This window comes from Tachypleus tridentatus, chromosome 11, assembly GCF_004210375.1.
Source record: "Tachypleus tridentatus isolate NWPU-2018 chromosome 11, ASM421037v1, whole genome shotgun sequence".
Taxonomy (NCBI): Eukaryota; Metazoa; Arthropoda; class Merostomata; order Xiphosura; family Limulidae; genus Tachypleus; species Tachypleus tridentatus.
In genome coordinates, this window is record NC_134835.1 from 7,505,354 (window position 1) to 7,528,239 (window position 22,886).

The following is a 22,886-nucleotide window of genomic DNA, read 5'->3' on the forward strand; positions in this document are numbered from 1 at the left end:
TTATGAGTTCTTCTTTTGTTTGTTTATTAGGACAAAGTTCTGTATTTATGAGTTCTTCTTTTGTTTGTTAATTAGGACAAAAGTTCTGTATTTATGAGTTCTTCTTTTGGTTGTTAATGAGGACAAAAGTTCTGTATTTATGAGTTCTTCTTTTGTTTGTTTATTAGGACAAAAGTTTTGTATTTATGAGTTCTTCTTTTGTTTGTTTATTAGGACAAAGTTCTGTATTTATGAGTTCTTCTTTTGTTTGTTTATTAGGACAAAAGTTCTGTATTTATGAGTTCTTCTTTTGTTTGTTAATTAGGACAAAGGTTCTGTATTTATGAGTTCTTCTTTTGTTTGTTAATTAGGACAAAAGTTTTGTCTTTAGGATTTCTTCATTTTTTCGTTAAGGTAAAAATCCTGTTTTATGAGTTCTTCTTTTTTTCGTTAATTAGGACATTGGAAAAAAATGTTCCATATTTCCTGAGTTAGTAAAAAAAAATTCCTCGTGGTTTAATAGGTAGAAAAACCATGTACCTATTTCTGTATAAGTTCTGTATTTATGAATTCTTCTTTTATTTGATAATTAGGACAAAGTTTTGTCTTTATGTGTTCTTTTGTTTGCTAATTTGGAACAGTTAGTATATTACTTATCACTGAAAAATCTTTACTCACAGCTGTTTAGATTATATGTGACAGGCGCAATGAAAGTGTAATAGTCGACAACACCTTTCGCATTTGATTAGACGATATATTTAAATATATGAATTCCGAATATGACGTTCTTAACCTCTACAGCATAGCTTCTACCTTCTAATTAAAAATAGCGTAAATGAAATAACACTGCATCTCAGAAAACTAATAGAATAAATTATAATGAAAACATTCAGGCACTAAATTTCATATTACGTTTTGTTTTTTAGATTTCACAAACTATACATTCGTACAAACGTTTAATAATTATCTACTTTACTGTACGTTTAAGCAGTAATTTTATTTTGTAAAACCCAAACGTATACTTATCATGATAGAAACTGTTCGAAATTTGAAAACAGAGAGCTCCAATACTTACACATTCACATTAAATAATTATTATCTTATTAAGTTTTAAAAGCAGACTGGCAACTTGAAGGCACATTTCCCACATCAAAACGAAAGAAAACAGAAATACGTTTACTGGATATTAGTAACATAGTTTATATTCTCTTTCTAATGTAATTTAATCGCTAATACTCTACTATTGACACTGTATATTTCTCACGATTCATGAAACGAAAATTAGATGACCCACTCTGGCAGGCTGAATGAACACAACACTTTTAGAATATAACAAAGAAAAAACTTTAACCTAAATTATAAATGTTGGAGACATTATGGTAAGATAAACATTTCGACAAACTATGTACTTTACGAAATTTTAATCGCAAAATACAAATCAACTTGACCATTAAAAAGTATTACATGAACATACATTGTAAAGACAGCAATTACAAGCATGTAACACCAAAACAAGTGAAGTGTGCGATTCGTAATCTGACGTTAGCGGGTTCGAAACCCGTCGCACCAAACAAACTTTCCTAAATGTGAATTTCTTTCGTAGGTTTATTTTGTTTGATTACATCACATTTTAAATTTACATAATCTCTTACTTATTTAAATCTCGATAAATTACAATACTGCTTCTCTGTGTATTTTTATCCGAACTGCTACCTTAGTGCCATCTCTTGATTAAAATGATTCTATATATGACATTTTATTAATAAAAACATATTTTAGTCTTGGAAAAAAGTTCTTGTAATTTTAGATCAACGTTAAGCCTAAGTTCAATACTAAATAATGCCATTTACTATAAACAGTTTTATAATACTGTTGATTAACTATGACGCTGACATTTCTTTTCTATGTGGTTTTTCGCTAATTTGCATAATAATTATATTTTCTCACACATTTGCACACCTACGTGGATAAGTAATACTTCGGTGCACACCTTCAGTGTGGGTGCGACTTCTCGGTGTTTAGGTTCTCTTTTCTTGGTGTTATGGAGGTTACTCTTCTTTACTTTGTAGTTTCTCACTATATTTCTCATTAAAAAGATGTGCACACACGTGGATAAGTAATAATACCCTCATGTAGTATGTGTGCAAAGTTTTAAGTTTCTAGGTTCTTTTCTCTTGTAGTTATGGTGGGTCACACACAAACCCAAAGCCTCGGACTTTTATTATTGTGGGTCAGTTTGTTGCTACATGACAACACTTTAAAATATGTGTTTTACAATTCACTGATTAATCATTTGATTAATTAATTCATTAAAATCGATAAATATACAACTTTCATACATATATTCAGTAAAACAAAATTAATGCAAGGATAGAAAGATAGTAAATGAAAACAACATGTGTAATAACATCGTACTGATGAAAACGTACTTACTGTACGGATAGTGTGTAATAACATCGTACTGATGAAAACGTACTTACTGTACGGATAGTGTGTAATAACATCGTACTGATGAAAACGTACTTACTGTACGGATAGTGTGTAATAGCATCGTACTGATGAAAATGTACTTACTGTACGGATAGTGCGTAATAACATCGTACTGATGAAAATGTACTTACTGTACGGATAGTGTGTAATAACATAGTACTGATGAAAACGTACTTACTGTACGGATAGTGTGTAATAACATCGTACTGATGAAAACGTACTTACTGTACGGATAGTGTGTAATAACATCTTACTGATGAAAACGTACTTACTGTACGGATAGTGTGTAATAACATCGTGCGAAGGCTGTCTGCGCTAGTCGTCCCTAACTTAGTAGTGTGAGTCTAGAGGGAAGACAGCTAGTCATCATCACCTATCGCCAAGTCTTGGTCTACTCTTTTTACCAACGAATAGTGGGATTGACCGTCACATTATAACGCTCCCATGGCTGAAAGGGCGAGCATGTTTGATGTGACGCGGATTCGAATCCTCGACCTTCGGATTACGAGTCGAGTGCCTTAACCACCTGACCATGCCGGGCCATTTGCTGATGGAAAACTATAAAAATCATGAGTTTCTATAAACAGTTTCAATTAAAAGGGGCGAACATATTTGGTTGACAGGGATTTCAACCCGCCACCTGCAGATTGCGATTAGAGTGCCCTCAACAACTGGCCATGAAAACTGATTATATATATATATATAGTATCGTATCCCAACCGGTCTGACGAGATTTGGTATTATCTGAAATATCTCATCGGCACGTTTTTCATTTTAACCTGACACAATTAAACTCTAAATAAGTGTAACGCAAAAGTGTTAACTAAAGTTGTAATTCCCACTGAAAATACCGAGCGATTGTGAAATCAATTTGTAATAACAAAGAGTGTTTAAAGTTGTAAAATGATGGTGTTTCACAATGATTAGGCCCGGCATGGCCAAGCGTGTTAAGGCGTGCGATTCGTAATCTGAGGGTCGCGAGTTTCGAATCCCCGTCGCGCTAAATATGCTCGCCCTTTCAGCCGTGGGGGCGTTATAATGTGACGGTCAATCCCACTATTCGTTGGTAAAAGAGTATCCCAAGAGTTGGCGGTGGGTGGTGATGACTAGCTGCCTTCCCTCTAGTCTTACACTGCTAAATTAGGGAAGGCTAGCACAGATAGCTCTCGAGTAGCTTTGTGCGAAATTCAAAAACAAACAAACAAATATAATGATTAATGGTACATTACACTTCAAAGGGTTACACATATATTGTTGAACTGATAATCTAGTACTGATTTAGATTTCTCCTTTTTCACATGAAACATTTAACTTTCAGTTATATATCTCATCATATTCATATCCATAAAAATTAATTTAAGTTACGTCGTCCGTAAAGAAATTATTTCTTGTCACTTTATAAGTTTTAGCTCTATATAAATACTATATAAATCACATTAACTAATTGCAGTACAATTTAACTTTATGGTTTAACTGTAGGTTACAGTATTCAAAATCGAGATAATTTCATTTCCAAATGAACAAATAAATAAACACTTCAATTTATAATTGCGTACGTAGGTTTGCTTTTATCCACAAATTACCAAATTCTTTATGGACTGGCCGGCATGGCCAGGTGGTTAAGGCACTCGACTCGTAATCCGAAAGTCGCGGGTTCGAATCCCCGTCCTACTGAACACGTTTGCCCTTTCAGCCGTGAGGGCGTTATAATGTAACGATCAATCCCATTATTCGTTGGTAAAAGAGCAGCCCAGGAATTGGCGGTGAGTGGTGATGATTAGCTGCCTCCCCTTTAATCTTACACTGCTAAATTAGGGACGGCTAGCGCAGATAGCCCTCTGGTAGCATTGCGCGAAATTCGAAACAAACCAAACTGCATGGACATTTGCTCCAACTGAAGAGAGTGGCATTACTGTTATGGATTCATGTTGATTTTCTAAATAAATGACAAAACCTAAGCCCTGAAACAGACGTTAGAAATGTTCGTTTACAGAAACTAAGCAAAAGGTAAATAGCATAGATTGCAATGTTTATGTTTTTTAATAACATTCTATGGGACATGATAAACACTAGCCTTCTACTATGTAAACATTTTTTTGAAATGACAGTAGATAAATCTTGTACATAAGAACACAAATTCTCTCACACAACTGTTTTTATTGGCGACACAAGAACACTAACTATTTTTACATAACTATTTTTAGTAACAACATAATAACACAAAATATACTTACAATGTTGTTTTAGTTAGAACATTAGAACACAAAATGTACTTACAATATTGTCCTTAGTTAGAACACAGGAACACAAAATGTACTTACACTACTGTGTTAATAACAACACAAAAAAAAGAATGTGCTTAAACAACTGTGTTACTAATAACACAAGAACACAAAATGCACTTACGATATTGTTTTAGTGACAACATAAGAACAAAAAATGCACTTACGATATTGTTTTAGTGACAACATAAGAACACAAAATGTACTCACACTACTGTTTTCAATGACAACACAATAATACAAAATGTACTTACACTACTGTGTTGCTGTTAACACAAGAACTCAAAATGTACTTACACTACTGTGTTGCTGTTAACACAAGAACTCAAAATCTACTTCTAATATTGTTTTAGTTACAACATAAGAACACATTAATCTTCATTAGAAAATTTATAAATACATATATATATGTTAAACATTATTATCATATCAGAATAAATACTGTAGCCTTTTAGTGTAACGTTATATGATAATTGTTTTTCTTGTATCTGTCATGAGTCAGTCTCTTTTGAGTACACAGAGGTACTGATAAATGTTAAAATGAGCCATATTTTCTCAGTCTCTTTTGAGTACACAGAGGTACTGATAAATGTTAAAATGAGCAATATTTTCTCAGTCTCTTTTGAGTACACAGAGATACTGATAAATGTTACAATGAGCCATATTTTCTCAGTCTCTTTTGAGTATACAGAGATACTGATAAATGTTAAAATGAGCCATATTTTCTCAGTCTCTTTTGAGTACACAGAGGTACTGATAAATGTTAAAATGAGCCATATTTTCTCAATCTCTTTTGAGTACACAGAGATACTGATAAATGATAAAATGAGCCATATTTTCTCAGTCTCTTTTGAGTACACAGAGGTACTGATAAATGTTAAAATGAGCCATATTTTCTCAGTCTCTTTTGAGTACACAGAGGTACTGATAAATGTTAAAATGAGCAATATTTTCTTAGTCTCTTTTGAGTACACAGAGATACTAATAAATGTTACAATGAGCCATATTTTCTCAGTCTCTTTTGAGTACACAGAGATACTGATAAATGTTAAAATGAGCCATATTTTTTCAGTCTCTTTTGAGTACACAGAGGTACTGATAAATGTTAAAATGAGCCATATTTTCTCAGTCTCTTTTGAGTACACAGAGATACTGATAAACGTTAAAATGAGCCATATTTTCTCAGTCTCTTTTGAGTACACAGAGATACTGATAAATGTTAAAATGAGCCATATTTTCTCAGTCACTTTTGAGTACACAGAGATACTGATAAATGTTACAATGAGCCATATTTTCTCAGTCTCTTTTGAGTACACAGAGATACTGATAAATGTTAAAATGAGCCATATTTTTTCAGTCTCTTTTGAGTACACAGAGGTACTGATAGATGTTACAATGAGCCATATTTTCTCAGTCTCTTTTGAGTACACAGAGATACTGATAAATGTTAAAATGAGCCATATTTTTTCAGTCTCTTTTGAGTACACAGAGGTACTGATAAATGTTACAATGAGCCATATTTTCTCAGTCTCTTTTGAGTACACAGAGATACTAATAAATGTTACAATGAGCCATAGTTTCTCAGTCTCTTTTGAATACACAGAGATACTGATAAATGTTACCATGAGCCATATTTTCTCAGTCTCTTTTGAGTATATAGAGATACTGATAAATGTTAAAATGAGCAATATTTTCTTAGTCTCTTTTGAGTACACAGAGATACTAATAAATGTTAAAATGAGCAATATTTTCTCAGTCTCTTTTGAGTACACAGAGATACTGATAAATGTTACAATGAGCCATATTTTCTCAGTCTCTTTTGAGTATACAGAGATACTGATAAATGTTAAAATGAGCCATATTTTCTCAGTCTCTTTTGAGTACACAGAGGTACTGATAAATGTTAAAATGAGCCATATTTTCTCAATCTCTTTTGAGTACACAGAGATACTGATAAATGATAAAATGAGCCATATTTTCTCAGTCTCTTTTGAGTACACAGAGGTACTGATAAATGTTAAAATGAGCCATATTTTCTCAGTCTCTTTTGAGTACACAGAGGTACTGATAAATGTTAAAATGAGCAATATTTTCTTAGTCTCTTTTGAGTACACAGAGATACTAATAAATGTTACAATGAGCCATATTTTCTCAGTCTCTTTTGAGTACACAGAGATACTGATAAATGTTAAAATGAGCCATATTTTTTCAGTCTCTTTTTGAGTACACAGAGGTACTGATAAATGTTAAAATGAGCCATATTTTCTCAGTCTCTTTTGAGTACACAGAGATACTGATAAACGTTAAAATGAGCCATATTTTCTCAGTCTCTTTTGAGTACACAGAGATACTGATAAATGTTAAAATGAGCCATATTTTCTCAGTCACTTTTGAGTACACAGAGATACTGATAAATGTTACAATGAGCCATATTTTCTCAGTCTCTTTTGAGTACACAGAGATACTGATAAATGTTAAAATGAGCCATATTTTTTCAGTCTCTTTTGAGTACACAGAGGTACTGATAGATGTTACAATGAGCCATATTTTCTCAGTCTCTTTTGAGTACACAGAGATACTGATAAATGTTAAAATGAGCCATATTTTTTCAGTCTCTTTTGAGTACACAGAGGTACTGATAAATGTTACAATGAGCCATATTTTCTCAGTCTCTTTTGAGTACACAGAGATACTAATAAATGTTACAATGAGCCATAGTTTCTCAGTCTCTTTTGAATACACAGAGATACTGATAAATGTTACCATGAGCCATATTTTCTCAGTCTCTTTTGAGTATATAGAGATACTGATAAATGTTAAAATGAGCAATATTTTCTTAGTCTCTTTTGAGTACACAGAGATACTAATAAATGTTACAATGAGCCATATTTTCTCAGTCTCTTTTGAGTACACAGAGATACTGATAAATGTTAAAATGAGCCATATTTTTTCAGTCTCTTTTGAGTACACAGAGGTACTGATAAATGTTAAAATGAGCCATATTTTCTCAGTCTCTTTTGAGTACACAGAGATACTGATAAATGTTAAAATGAGCCATATTTTCTCAGTCTCTTTTGAGTACACAGAGATACTGATAAATGTTAAAATGAGCCATATTTTCTCAGTCACTTTTGAGTACACAGAGATACTGATAAATGTTACAATGAGCCATATTTTCTCAGTCTCTTTTGAGTACACAGAGATACTGATAAATGTTAAAATGAGCCATATTTTTTCAGTCTCTTTTGAGTACACAGAGGTACTGATAGATGTTACAATGAGCCATATTTTCTCAGTCTCTTTTGAGTACACAGAGATACTGATAAATGTTAAAATGAGCCATATTTTTTCAGTCTCTTTTGAGTACACAGAGGTACTGATAAATGTTACAATGAGCCATATTTTCTCAGTCTCTTTTGAGTACACAGAGATACTAATAAATGTTACAATGAGCCATAGTTTCTCAGTCTCTTTTGAATACACAGAGATACTGATAAATGTTACAATGAGCCATATTTTCTCAGTCTCTTTTGAGTATATAGAGATACTGATAAATGTTAAAATGAGCAATATTTTCTAGCCCAGAGCTGAAAGCAGCAAATGTACTATGTAGTCAGATGATCAACATATTAGTTACCTGTTAGATTTATAGATTCATTTTTATAATAGCTAAATATGTCTGGAGTGCTCAGTGTGCCATAAGTAACTAAACCTCGGAGAGCGGGAAAGATAGAACGCTATAAAGAGGCACAATATGGCTCTAGCATATTTTCTCACAGGCCATGACATAGCCTGTTGTTATGACGTCAATGAGGTTTTCCATGGAGGTTGTGTCAGATATATAGGAAGGAGACTGTGGTAGATATGTCGGTTCTAAGCGTGAAGTAGTTATTACTGTGAGTACACCGTTGAATATACTGTGTAATTTTTATACTAATATTTTTAACGTAAATTTGTATATTTTATTTGTCGAATCCTAAGTTTTACCTATAAGAAAACCAGACCATCACATTGTCCCTCTAAGAAGTAATGGATAATTATTTTCTCTCGACTGAAATTCTTTGTAGAGGAAAGATGGTTACTCTCAAATTCAGACATTTAAATAAAGAAATATTTGGAATCTGTATGACAGTAATTATAGACGTTATTTAATGAAGACACCAGATATTCAACATTTACAAAATTTACCAGTTTTATTTTAAATATTCTAATATGTCCAGAGGATAAATAGAAATAAAGTTAAAACTTGTACAGAAAAGGTCAGGATGACCAGGGTCTCAACGTTAAGTTATATGTTGAACAAAAAGCTGAGTTCTGAATGCATCAGTGCTAATCTTGCAACACCAGATAAACGTAATGTCTAACTCTTCTAGGCTTACTAAAAATGTTAACCCTTATTGACGACGAAATCAATGCTTTTCAAAAACTTAGACATGAAGTTCTTTAGTTTTGGTTTAATTATTGAAGGAGTTTTAAATACCACAACCAGTATTACACATATACTTGATCAATACAAACTGTATGTGAAGTTATTTCGAACGTAGTTATGTGTATACAACACGTGAGGTGAAGCTCACGTGATTCAACAAGAACAAGACAATGTTAGTCTGACTCTTACATCAAACGTTGTCTACACTGGTGCAGACATTTTCATTGAATAACACGAAATTAAATTATCTGTTTTTTTTTCTCAACATTCTGACAAAAAGGTTCGTACTTCAGAAAAGAAACAAATCCGATGTAACACTTTTAACAATGATTATCTATCTTTTTACTCTTGAATGTGAAAGTTTTCTTGGGTTGTGGAAATTCCTGAATATAAACGGTAACAAGAAATAACACATGTATATTGTGGGTTTAAACACTCAAAACCTAACAGTAAATTATTTTCAGTAACTTAAATCCAAATGTCAAAATTTCGGTTTTCTTTTATATTCATTCTAGAAAAATTTTAGATTTTTTTATCGTCTATGTGCAATTAATATAATTTTTAGTAAAAGTATTGATTGATTTACGAATACGTATGTAACTAATATTCATTTTACGTATTTAAATCGCTTTGTTCAATATTTCTACAACATGAAACTATACCACTTTAATAACTATAGTACTGTATTCATATAACATTGTTCCTAATGATAATAATATCACTTTAATAACTATAGTACTGTATTCATATAACATTGTTCCTAATGATAATAATATCACTTTAATAACTATAGTAGTGTATTCATATAACATTGTTCCTAATGATAATAATATCACTTTAATAACTATAGTACTGTATTCATATAACATTGTTCCTAATGATAATAATATCACTTTAATAACTATAGTACTGTATTCATATAACATTGTTCCTAATGATAATAATATCACTTTAATAACTATAGTAGTGTATTCATATAACATTGTTCCTAATGATAATAATATCACTTTAATAACTATAGTACTGTATTCATATAACATTGTTCCTAATGATAATAATATCACTTTAATAACTATAGTACTGTATTCATATAACATTGTTCCTAATGATAATAATATCACTTTAATAACTATAGTAGTGTATTTATATAACATTGTTCCTAATGATAATAATATCACTTTAATAACTATAGTAGTGTATTTATATAACATTGTTCCTAATGATAATAATATCACTTTAATAACTATAGTAGTGTATTTATATAACATTGTTCGTAATGATAATAATACCAATTTAATAAATACACTACAATATTTGTATAACATTGTCATTATGATATAATAACCACTTTAGTAACTACAGTACAAAAATCATGTTAGGAATTACTAATCTATATGAATATGTTTCGTCAATAAGCACAATACTGAGTACTGAGAAATAATTCATAACTTGTAAAAATATGAAAACTATAATTAAAATATCAAAAACAACAACATAAAGAAGTGCTTCTGCTTCAATTTTTACGTGTGTAATTACTATATTTATACTTATATGAAACACAATACATAATGGATATTTAAGTGTATGTATGTAATTACTATATATATAGGTATATATGAAATACATTACATGATGAAATGTGTATTTAAATGTATTCATTACCCTTGTTATTTTGGTTGTGAATAATTAAGTTCATTGGACTGTTTGTATTTCAAACAATAACTTATATATTCATCGCCTTTGAAAAGTATAACAAAATGTTTCCTGGAGGTAACACAGGAGCTCAGAAATTGTCATTTCCAGTAAACAGGTAATCTGCTTTACAGGCTTTTTGAAAATATAATTAATTAGCTACTATTATTACGGTTCTAATTTAATAATATAAATAAACCTCCAGAAGCTACAATATAGGGACTGGATTTTCTAATTCTTTGTAATGCTTGAACTCAAATTCTAGTCTCTGGAATTCCATTAAGAATTAGTTTTGAAAATATTGATTAAACATTTTATCCCAATTAAATCAGATATTAATACGAAATATGATCTGTTTAAACATTGAAATACATATAATCACCCGGATTACAGCAAATACGGTTCTATAGGATATAAAACACCCTGACTGTTAGAAACGAACGACAACAGATATGATACAATGTTTTGTTGTAAAAAGGTTTGATGTAGAAAACCCTTATACCGTCCTAAGAATAACATCTATCTTGTAGCTTAGCGTGTATCAAATATAATTAGGAATTATTCAAAACTACTGAGAACATTTCAATATATTTTATTATTGAAAGCAGAATGATATAAAACATGCCCTCTGGTGTTTGACCGAATGAATGAGCCTTTTAAACTTTAATTTAATAAGGGCTTTTGAAATGAATTATCACTTACAGATACGTAAAGCAAAGTAAAATGCGTTTCCTTAAATAATTTTTATGAAATAAAACTTTTCACAATAATATTATTATATTAAAATATATTCAAAATTTCTCAATATAATGTTTATATTTAGTGAAATTTAATACAAGAGTGAAGCACGTGATATTATAAGATTATAAATCTTATTTTGAAAATTACATTGGCAGAAAATATGTTTGGCTTTGCATATTCGTGATAAACACCCAAGGAGTATTTATGCTCTCCTAATTTTGAGTTGAGACGCTAAAATAAAGAAAACTAGTTGAGGGCACTCACAATCAACTTCTTGTCTGGCCAAATAGTCACGATCCCAAAACGAAAGGGGTGATTTGTTTACGACGGCAATTGGAAAGGAATACAAGTACATAGATTCTATTGTCTGTCTGGTTAACCTCGACCAGTTTAGGCCCAACTTGCAGAAAGATGCTTAACACTTAATAAAGCAAATGGTAACAAAGATGGTTTCGTCTGACAGTTTAGGGTTAAAATATTCATTTGTACGACGCCTCACTTCAGGTTTATGTTTGTCTTAACAGCAGCTAGGTCTGTTATTGATACTCGCAACAACTAGTGTGCTTTAAAACATCAAAGTAATAAGTCATCAAAACCCTGTCCATCAAATATGTGACCCACACTAAAAGAGGTACATTTCAAACCTTGAAAATAATAAGGTACCAAAATTATATTCCCTTTACATGTGCCCAATGTTAAAATAGGTGCATTTTGAAACCTTAACAGTTAGATGTTGTTGTTTTAAATTAAGCACAAAGCTACACAATAGGCTATATGTTCTCTGCCAACCACGGCTTTAACAGCTAGAAAGCACCAAAAGACTATTCAACTTTACGTGTGTCCAATAAAGTATTAGCTGTATGTTTGTTTTTTATTTCGTGCAAAGCTACACGAGGGCTATCTGCACTAGCCGTCCCTAATTTAGCAGTGTAAGAATAAAGGGAATTCAGCTAGTCATCACCACCCACCGCCAACTCTTGGGCTACTCTTTTACCAACGAATAGTGGGATTGACCGTACATTGTAACGCTCCAGGCTGAAAAGACGAACATATTTGGTGCGACAGGGACTCGAACCTATGACCCTCAGATTAAGAGTTGAGCGCCAAACTATGTAGCCCTAACAAAATGCATGATATCATAAGGAGTGAGTTTGATATTGAAAGTGATACAAGTAGCTACAGTAGTCATACTTTACTTATGGGACAAATTACAGATATCTGAATTGTAAGAAGTGGGTGAAAAGAATGGTATCAAAACTGTTGATTCGTTAATTTGTTGAATAGTTAGAAAAGATTAGCAACTGATAAAACTCAGTTGAAGTCTTTAATTGGATGAAAGTTCAAAGTAGAACAGGAAGTAGAAACGGGAGACACGCCCACTATTTGGTGCTTCCATTCCCACTTCCTAATTTTTTATTTAAACATTTTTTTACCCTTATCTCGTAGTTTTGTATGGCACCAAGTCTCGAGAGTTACTGGGCTGTAGGCATATCCGTCTTCTTAGAGGTATCTATCAATATTTCCTAACTTTTACTGATATCTTTGCTATGAATTTTCTTTCATCTGGTCAGGATAGCAGCCATTTCTTTTGCTAGTTTAATGGCTAAGATTTGTTTCACATATTCATTAGTGTTTCTAGCCTAATCTCTAGGCTTGCAGGAATGCTCTCTTTCCAGGGACCAAAATTTCAGTTTTTCCACTTTTCTCATTTCATTTCCTTGAAGGACATATTTTTAAAATCGCCCTTTTTGAATTACAACTTTAGATAACAATAGATCACACTTAGTTTGGAAACTACTTAACATTTTATTTTAATGTTCTATGCACTTGAGAAAAGCTGTACCACACTTCTTCGTGTAGGGCACGTGAGTATTAAACACCTACTGCAATGATAGAATTGATTTGTCCAACACAGAACCCTCGAGTTTGACGTGTAGAACTGAAACCTTCGCTTTACAAGATCAGACCATAGTTAAAACCTAGACCTAGATAATATACAAAGCTCAAGTTTCTTTATCTAGCTGATACAGCGAAAGGATGATCACGTGTGCATAAGCAATGCGCATTTTCATGTGGTAACATGGCGGGTTGCTACTTGGCAACTCACAGTGCGTGCTTGTAATCATAGAATATGGTTTCTAGTGTGTTCTTAGCTCATTACTAGTGTTACAAAATTAGTATTGTTATTAATTGCTATTACCAAGGTTATAAGTAAAGCTAATAAAAACACTTTTTAGCCAAGGTAGCGCAATTCAGTCATGGGCATTTACATTTACACAATGTGAAGGTAGGAAAGAGTCATGTGCGTCCAGGAAAGATAATCAGATAGACACATGTCTGGTTTTGTGAAATGTTCATTACTTCACCAACTTTCTTAAGAATTTTGGTGACTTAATATTGTGCAATTTGGTTTGTTTGTAGTGTGTATAAATTGATATATTAAATTTTAATATATTAATATTACGAAGATCACCCCCGGATACTCATAATAATAATTATTTTCAAACGTATAACAACGTCTTGTGAGCTAATTCATGAAATGTAATTCGAAGAACAATCATCGTCATTTCATTTGTTTTCATTGTCACCAAACATAACAATTAGTTTCATATCAGTTTCAGTGAATTGAGAATAATGTAATATTATAAAATTGTATGTACATGATTAACATAAAGAGCAGTGGGAAGATATAAGTTAATATGTGTTTACATGATGTCCTTAAAATATCAGAAATTAAATGGAAGTCGTGATTTCTTCAGTAAAACATTAGATATTGCTTTTCATGTACAATATCGTTCAAGCATTGAAATCAGAAGAGAACTCTGTTATTCTTGCTCACAAAGGGTTATTTATATTCTTAATAATTCGCGGAGTTTCTACTGTTGTGTAACTGTTTTTGTTATCCATGTTTATAACATCGTGTTTATTACTATTATACATAATATCATATTTTTCTTGGTTCTCGCTTGAGAAAAAATAGAGAATTAGCTATCGTATTCGTTTCTTTCAATATGTTGTCTCTCAATAGATCAACTGCAAACTTCTGGTATTGTAAGTAAAATTCATGTTCGATCCCCATCTTAAACAAAGTATAAAAAGCCTATTGCTCCGCTGTGCATCTAAATCAACACCTAAACCAATAAGGTTATATGAATTAAAAAAAAAGGTAGTTTGCTTGAGGTAATACAGCGAATATACCATAATAATAATTGTATTAATGTTCACTTTATACCCAAATCTTATATTTACAGATTATGAGACTTCACAGATTTCGTGTTTAGAAGAAATACGCTGTTTTAGTGTCATAAGTTTTTGATTTTTGGAGGAAAAGCTTCCCATAAGTTTACTTACATTTAAAACCTGAAGATGACCGAAGGAGGGCGAAACGTTGTTCTGTACTTTATTTTAATAAAAGTTTTAATACCCATACCAGCCGTCTTGAGATACATTTTTACTTCAAGTGGGTTTCACGAAGAGTTATTGTTAATAATCAATGATAGAGAAAACCTGTACACACGTTTAGCTTTCAATTTTCCAAAGTTATTTTGCTCGGAGAGGAAAACTACTGGTTGTAGTGTAATAAAATATGTTTTAAAAAATCACCACAACCATATGCTTAAGTGATCCAAAAGCTATGAAGTGCAGTTTCATAACTTTCTACCTTATGTAATTCTTAAAGAAGAGTAACATAAAAAGAAGGTATTAAACCAGTTAATCATATATCTATATGGATATAAACATATGAGAATTCTCCTGCAAACAGTCATTTCCCTCGAACCCTGTACACTGGATATAACCTAATGACACATGAGACAGGCCCATATTAAAGTCAAATAGTTGGGTAAAATACCATGTAATAGCAATAAGCTTTTTGAACTTTGCCCTTTTCATTAACTTTGTTTAGTACTTCTAGGGATTTTGGTTTAATTCAAAAGACTTTGAAGATTTTAATAATTCTATTTTTTTCAATACAAATGCAAATTCAAAATAGAGCTTACTGTTTAATTTAATATTATTTCTGAAGAAGTTTCTAGAAGTTTTTAAATCCAACAAATAATTTACATTTAACATTTAACATTAACATCTAACGGTCTTTAACAAAGAAGGAGATGTGAATAGAAAAAATAAAGACAGAAGATTCACGTGTGTGAGGTTTGTTATGGAAATGTTCACAAGAAACTTAAAGATAAAACAGGTTCTACGTAATTAATAAATTTTTGAAAGATAGAATAAATAATGAAGAATGGAGGAATATATATTTTTTGTGTGGAAATGTTATTAAATATTAAATCGCATTTAATATTAAAGATGTCTCCTGGGAACTTGGAAATCGACGCTGAACATATATGTCTACTTGGTTGTTTTGTGTTTAATCGCGAAGTATCGAACCACAGGTATCACTAACAAGTTTTAGCTTGTAATCTCTCAAGATTACCTCTGAGCCATTGTGTATGAGAGGGTAGTACAATGGGTTACTTTTGTTGTGCCTTTTGCGGGCAAAGGAACATGATTGTTACGGTTATAAGCCCTCGGACTTCTCGCTGAGCGATAAAAAGCAGTAGGATCAATACTCAGAATATCTTATGGATAAGTTTATCTAGAGTCAGAGTCTGCCATAAATTAATATTATTTTTATTTCGCATATACATATATATAATTATTACAAAATTTCAAAAATCAAAATTAATTTTTCTACTGCAAAACTGACAACGGATAATATCTATGATCAATACATTTCTAAACCTGTTAGATATGTTCCATCTACCTAAAGAGATCCATTCACTGATATCAACTAGCCAGTAACTAGAAAAAATAATTAAAGGTTAGGAGCTGAGTGCTTAAGCCTACAATGTATCAACTCTAAGAACCTTTCTTTGCATGTAGCCAGTTGTGGGAATGCTTTATAATGACATACAACAATGAAGTAGCCACAAATCACCCCAATTTTATACATATTATAAACCACTTTAAATATCTACAATGTCCAAACTCTGATTTTCTACCATTTTATATGATGTACAGAAAGGCAAACATATTCGTATTCTAGAAATCGACCACCCGATATTCCTACTAGACTCGCAACCCTCATTCGGTTATTTAATAATTACAAAATAATTTTCAACAAACCTTCACTCTGTTATTTAATAATTACGAAATGATGTTAAAAAACCATCACTCTGTTATTTAATAATTACAAAATGATGTTAAACAAACCATCACCCTGTTATTTAATAATTACAAATGATGTTAAACAAACCATTACTCTGTTATTTAATAATTACAAAATGATGTTAAACAAACCATCACTCTGTTATTTAATAATTACAAAATGATGTTAAACAAACCATCACTCTGTTATTTAATAATTACGAAATGATGTTAAACAAACCATCACTCTATTATTTAATAATTACAAAATGATGTTAAACAAACCATCACTCTGTTATTTAATAATTACAAAATGATGTTAACTAAACCATCACTCTATTATTTAATAATTACAAAATGATGTTAAACAAACCATCACTCTATTATTTAATAATTACGAATTGATGTTAAACAAACCATCACTCTATTATTTAATAATTACAAAATGATGTTAAACAAACCATCACCCTGTTATTTAATAATTACAAAATGATGTTAAACAAACCATCACTCTGTTATTTAATAATTACAAAATGATGTTAAACAAACCATCACTCTGTTATTTAATAATTACAAAATGATGTTAAACAAACCATCACTCTGTTTTTTAATAATTACGAAATGATGTTAAACAAACCATCACTCTGTTATTTAATAATTACAAAATGATGTTAAATAAACCATCACTCTATTATTTAATAATTACAAAATGATGTTAAACAAACCATCACTCTATTATTTAATAATTACGAATTGATGTTAAACAAACCATCACTCTATTATTTAATAATTACAAAATGATGTTAAACAAACCATCACTCTATTATTTAATAATTACCAAATAATGTTAAACAAACCATCACTCTGTTATTTAATAATTACAAAATGGTGTTAAACAAACCATCACTCTGTTATTTAATAATTACAAAATGATGTTAAACCAACCATCACTCTATTATTTAATAATTACAAAATGATGTTAAACAAACCATCACTCTGTTATTTAATAATTACAAAATGATGTTAAACAAACCATCACTCTGTTATTTAATAATTACAAAATGATGTTAAACAAACCAAAATGATGTTAAACAAACCATTCACTCTGTTATTTAATAATTACAAAATGATGTTAAACAAACCATCACTCTGTTATTTAATAATTACAAAATGATGTTAAACAAACCATCACTCTATTATTTAATAATTACAAAATGATGTTAAACCAACCATCACTCTATTATTTAATAATTACAAAATGATGTTAAACAAACCATCTGTTATTTAATAATTACAAAATGATGTTAAACAAACCATCACTCTGTTTAATTTACGAAATGATAATAATTACAAAATGATGTTAAACAAACCATCACTCTGTTATTTAATAATTACAAAATGATGTTAAACAAACCATCACTCTATTATTTAATAATTACAAAATGATGTTAAACAAACCATCACTCTATTATTTAATAATTACAAAATGATGTTAAACAAACCATCACTCTATTATTTAATAATTACAAAATGATGTTAAACAAACCATCACTCTATTATTTAATAATTACCAAATAATGTTAAACAAACCTTCACTCTGTTATTTAATAATTACAAAATGGTGTTAAACAAACCATCACTCTGTTATTTAATAATTACAAAATGATGTTAAACCAACCATCACTCTATTATTTAATAATTACAAAATGATGTTAAACAAACCATCACTCTGTTATTTAATAATTACAAAATGATGTTAAACAAACCATCACTCTGTTATTTAATAATTACAAAATGATGTTAAACAAACCATCACTCTGTTATTTAATAATTACGAAATGATGTTAAACAAACCATCACTCTATTATTTAATAATTACAAAATGATGTTAAACAAACCATCACTCTGTTATTTAATAATTACAAAATGATGTTAAATAAACCATCACTCTATTATTTAATAATTACAAAATGATGTTAAACAAACCATCACTCTATTATTTAATAATTACGAATTGATGTTAAACAAACCATCACTCTATTATTTAATAATTACAAAATGATGTTAAACAAACCATCACTCTATTATTTAATAATTACCAAATAATGTTAAACAAACCATCACTCTGTTATTTAATAATTACAAAATGATGTTAAACAAACCATAACTCTGTTATTTAATAATTACAAAATGATGTTAAGCAAACCTTCACTCTGTTATTTAACAATTACAAAATGATGTTAAACACATCTACAACCAATAATTCATAAATCGTCATCTTTTTTCATTTGTTCGAGTTTAAATCAAGTGAGCTGAGACAAACCCTATTACCGGAAGTTGAGTTTTCTACTCGGTGTACTGAACAAAACACCCAAACATTTTAAAGTTAGTAACTTCCCTAAGGGTAACTGAAAACCTTTATGTTGTCCACGAGGTAGTTTCAGTAACCGAGAGTTTACTTTTTCATATAATTTCATAATAATATGAAATAATATAACAATTTTTTATATACCATTCATTATAACCATTAATTTTCCAATTTTTTCATGAATAATTGAACGCTATTAATCAAAATTTAATATTATTAAAAACTCTTAAAAATTTTTTAACTGAGAGATAATAATTCATCTTATTAGTATAGATTTAACAAAAGTGTTGGGTGTGAGAAAATTATTATTATTTTTTTAATAAAAAACATTCACCTGCAGTCTGTCTTCTGTAAAACTAATACACTGATGGCCAAAATCTTAAGGCCAATGAACATAAAGAAAAATATGCATTTTGTGTTGTTAGGCTCAACCACTTATTTGAGTAAAGCTTTGAAAGATTAAAATAAGAAAAGGGAAAATTAAAAAAAAATTAGCATTTAATAGGAAAATGTAAACACTATGAAATTTGCCTAAATTCTAGCTGGTCAAATGTTTAAGATCATACTGAAACGAAGTGTTGATTGGTAAACTCGTAACGAAATTTAGTCATTTGTGTTCAAGCATTAGCGTTGTCAATATCTCCAACTGACATCTCTTGTGTTACATTGGGTAAAACATGGCAAAGGCTAAAAGTTGACAGAGTTTGAACGTGTCAGAATTGCCAAGCTGCAAAAGCAAGGTCTTTCTCAACGTGCCATCGCTGATGAAATTGGGCGTAGTAAAACTGTTGTTGCAAATTTCTTAAAAGAACCTGAGGGATACCTCAGGACCAAGTGGTTGGTCCAAGAAAATTTCGCCGGCTTTGAGCAGGAGGATTCGATGGGTTGTGCGGCAAGACACCAATCGATCGTCGAACCAGATTAAGGCTCTTACGGACACAGAATGCAGCTCAAGAACAATAAGACGGCATCTACGAGAGAAAGGCTTTAAAAACCATAAACGTCTTCAAAGGCCACGCCTCCTTCCACACCACGAAACAGCTCGGTTAAACTTTGCTGAAAAGCACCAAACATGGGACGTAGAAAAGTGAACGAAGGTTTGTGTTGTCTGATGATAAGAAAGTTAACTGGCACGATAAGGATATCCCACCGGAGACATTTTCTAAACGACAGTGTGGAGGAGGTTCCATCATGATCTGGGGTGCTTTCTCTTTCCATGGAACAATGGAGCTTCAGGTTATACAGGGACGTCAAATAGCAGCTGGCTACATCGACGTATTAGAAAGAGAATCCTTATTGATTGAAGGCCCTCGCTTGTATGGAAATAACTGGACCTTCAGCAGGACAACGCTGCAATTTAAAATGCCCGCAGGACAAAGGACTTTATCATGGCGAATAGCGTGATTATTTTGGACCATTCAGCGTGTTTGCCCGAACTGAATCCCATTGAAAATGTTTGGGGGTGGATGGCAAGGGAAGTCTATAGAAATGGACGTCAATTTCAAACAGTGCATGATCTTCATGAAGCCATCTTCACCACTTAGAATAACATTCCAGCCAGCCTTCTGCAAACGCTTATATCGACCATGCCAAAGCGAATGTTTGAAGTTATCCGCAATGACGGTCGTGTAACTCACTACTGAGACCTCTTGTAGGTCATTTTCTACTCTGTTTAAGACTTCTTTTTGGTGTGGTCAAATAAGTGGTTGAGTCTAACAACGCAAAATGCATATTTTTTCTTTATGTTCATTGGCTTTAGGATTTTGGCCAGCAGTGTATCTATAAATATTTAACAAACAGCAACATAACTGCTATTACTTCTTTATATTATACGTTCCTTTGGATATACTAAATTTTGAACTGAAATTCAAATCTTTGACAGAGATTAAATTGTATATGTAACGAAAAGTATATAGATTTGTTAGAGTTCAATACCTGTTACAAAAATCAATTTTTACAGAAGAACAGATATACGTTGACAAAGTTTGAAGAGAAACTGGCGCCAATAGAAATACCCATTGCTTGTTTATGTAACTGTTATATATATATAGAGTTATTATAGATACAAAAATAAACGCTCACCAGTGGCTCAGCGGTATGTCTGCGGACTTACAACGCTAAAAACCGGGTTTCGATACCCGTGGTGGGCAGAGCACATATAACCCATTGTGTAGCTTGGTGCTTAATTCAAAAACAGCAAAAATAAAGTATATTTTTACAGTGATCTTTGGTGAATTTATATCTTAGAATAATTATTTCTGTATCTAAAAATAGGTGAAGTAGCTGATTAAAGCTCTAATTAGGTCTAATTATACCAATATAAAATATATATTCTTGTTTAATGTATTAAAATCACAAGACTAAAAGATTAGGATGTTTTTTAAAGAGTTCGAACCCGCAATCGTTTCACGTGTTTGCGTTTCATCACTTCTTGATAATACACCAGCTTCAGAACGGTATATATATCCATCCTTAACAAGAAATCAATCTACAAATATACTTTTGAAACACGGAGTCAATTATGTTGCGATGAACTCACCTTCAAACTTATTAGTAATTATTCTGATTGGACGTCAGATGGCGCGATGGCATGCATTGTTTCGTTAATCATCGCTTATTTCACAAAGGCACGTTAGGAGACGAACTACAGTCTATTATTGATTCACGCAAGAGCTTCGTAAACACAATTACATGAATTATCGGAATGAAGCATGCACACTGTATCTCAGCAACGAACTTTTATTAATTATAGTTATCACAATATCCCCTCGTTTAGCGTCTTCAAGTCCTAGTCGATTTCTACCACTTAAAATGATCGTGTTTTAAAATTTGTTTGTTTGTTTTGGAATTTCGCACAAAGCTACTCGAGGGCTATCTGTGCTAGCCGTCCCTAATTTAGCAGTGTAAGACTAGAGGGAAGGCAGCTAGTCATCACCGCCCACCGCCAACTCTTGGGCTACTCTTTTACCAACGAATAGTGAGATTGACCGTCACTTATAACGCGCCCACGGCTGAAAGGGTGAGCATGTTTGGCGCGACTCGGGCGCGAACCCGCGACCCTCAGATTACGAAGCGCACGCCTTAACGCGCTAGGTCATGCCAGGCTTGTGTTTTAAAATGTCAGAGAGATTGGCTTACGTCTCATTAATGCCCTATTACCATTATCTATGATCGTGAAGCTAGATCATGTTAGTTTATCAATTTAAAGAAGTACGAGACCTCTAATAATGAACAATAACACGAACGTTTTACTTTCACGTCCTGTTTGTTTTAACATCGTTCAAATAAGAAATAAATTGTACTACCTTGTACAGCCGTATAAAGATTCTGTGATCCAGCCTGTACAGCCGTATAAAGATTCTGTGATATAACCTGTACAACCGTATAAATATTGTGCGTTCTAACCTGTACAGCCGTATAAAGATTCTGTGATTTAACCTGTTAAAAGATTCTGTGATATAACCTGTACAACCGTATAAATATTGTGCGTTCTAACCTGTACAACCGTATATAGATTTTGTGATTTAACCTGTACAGCTGTATAACGATTCTCTGTTCTAACCTGTGCAGCCGTATAAATATTCCGTGATCTAGCCTATACAACCGTAAAAAAGATTCTCTGTTCTAACCTGTACAGCCGTATAAATATTTTGTGATCTAAACTGTAGATCTCTATAAAGATTCTGCGTTCTTACCTGTATCGCCGTATATAGATTTTGTTCTGCAACAAATGGTCAGATTTTATGAACATGTAAAA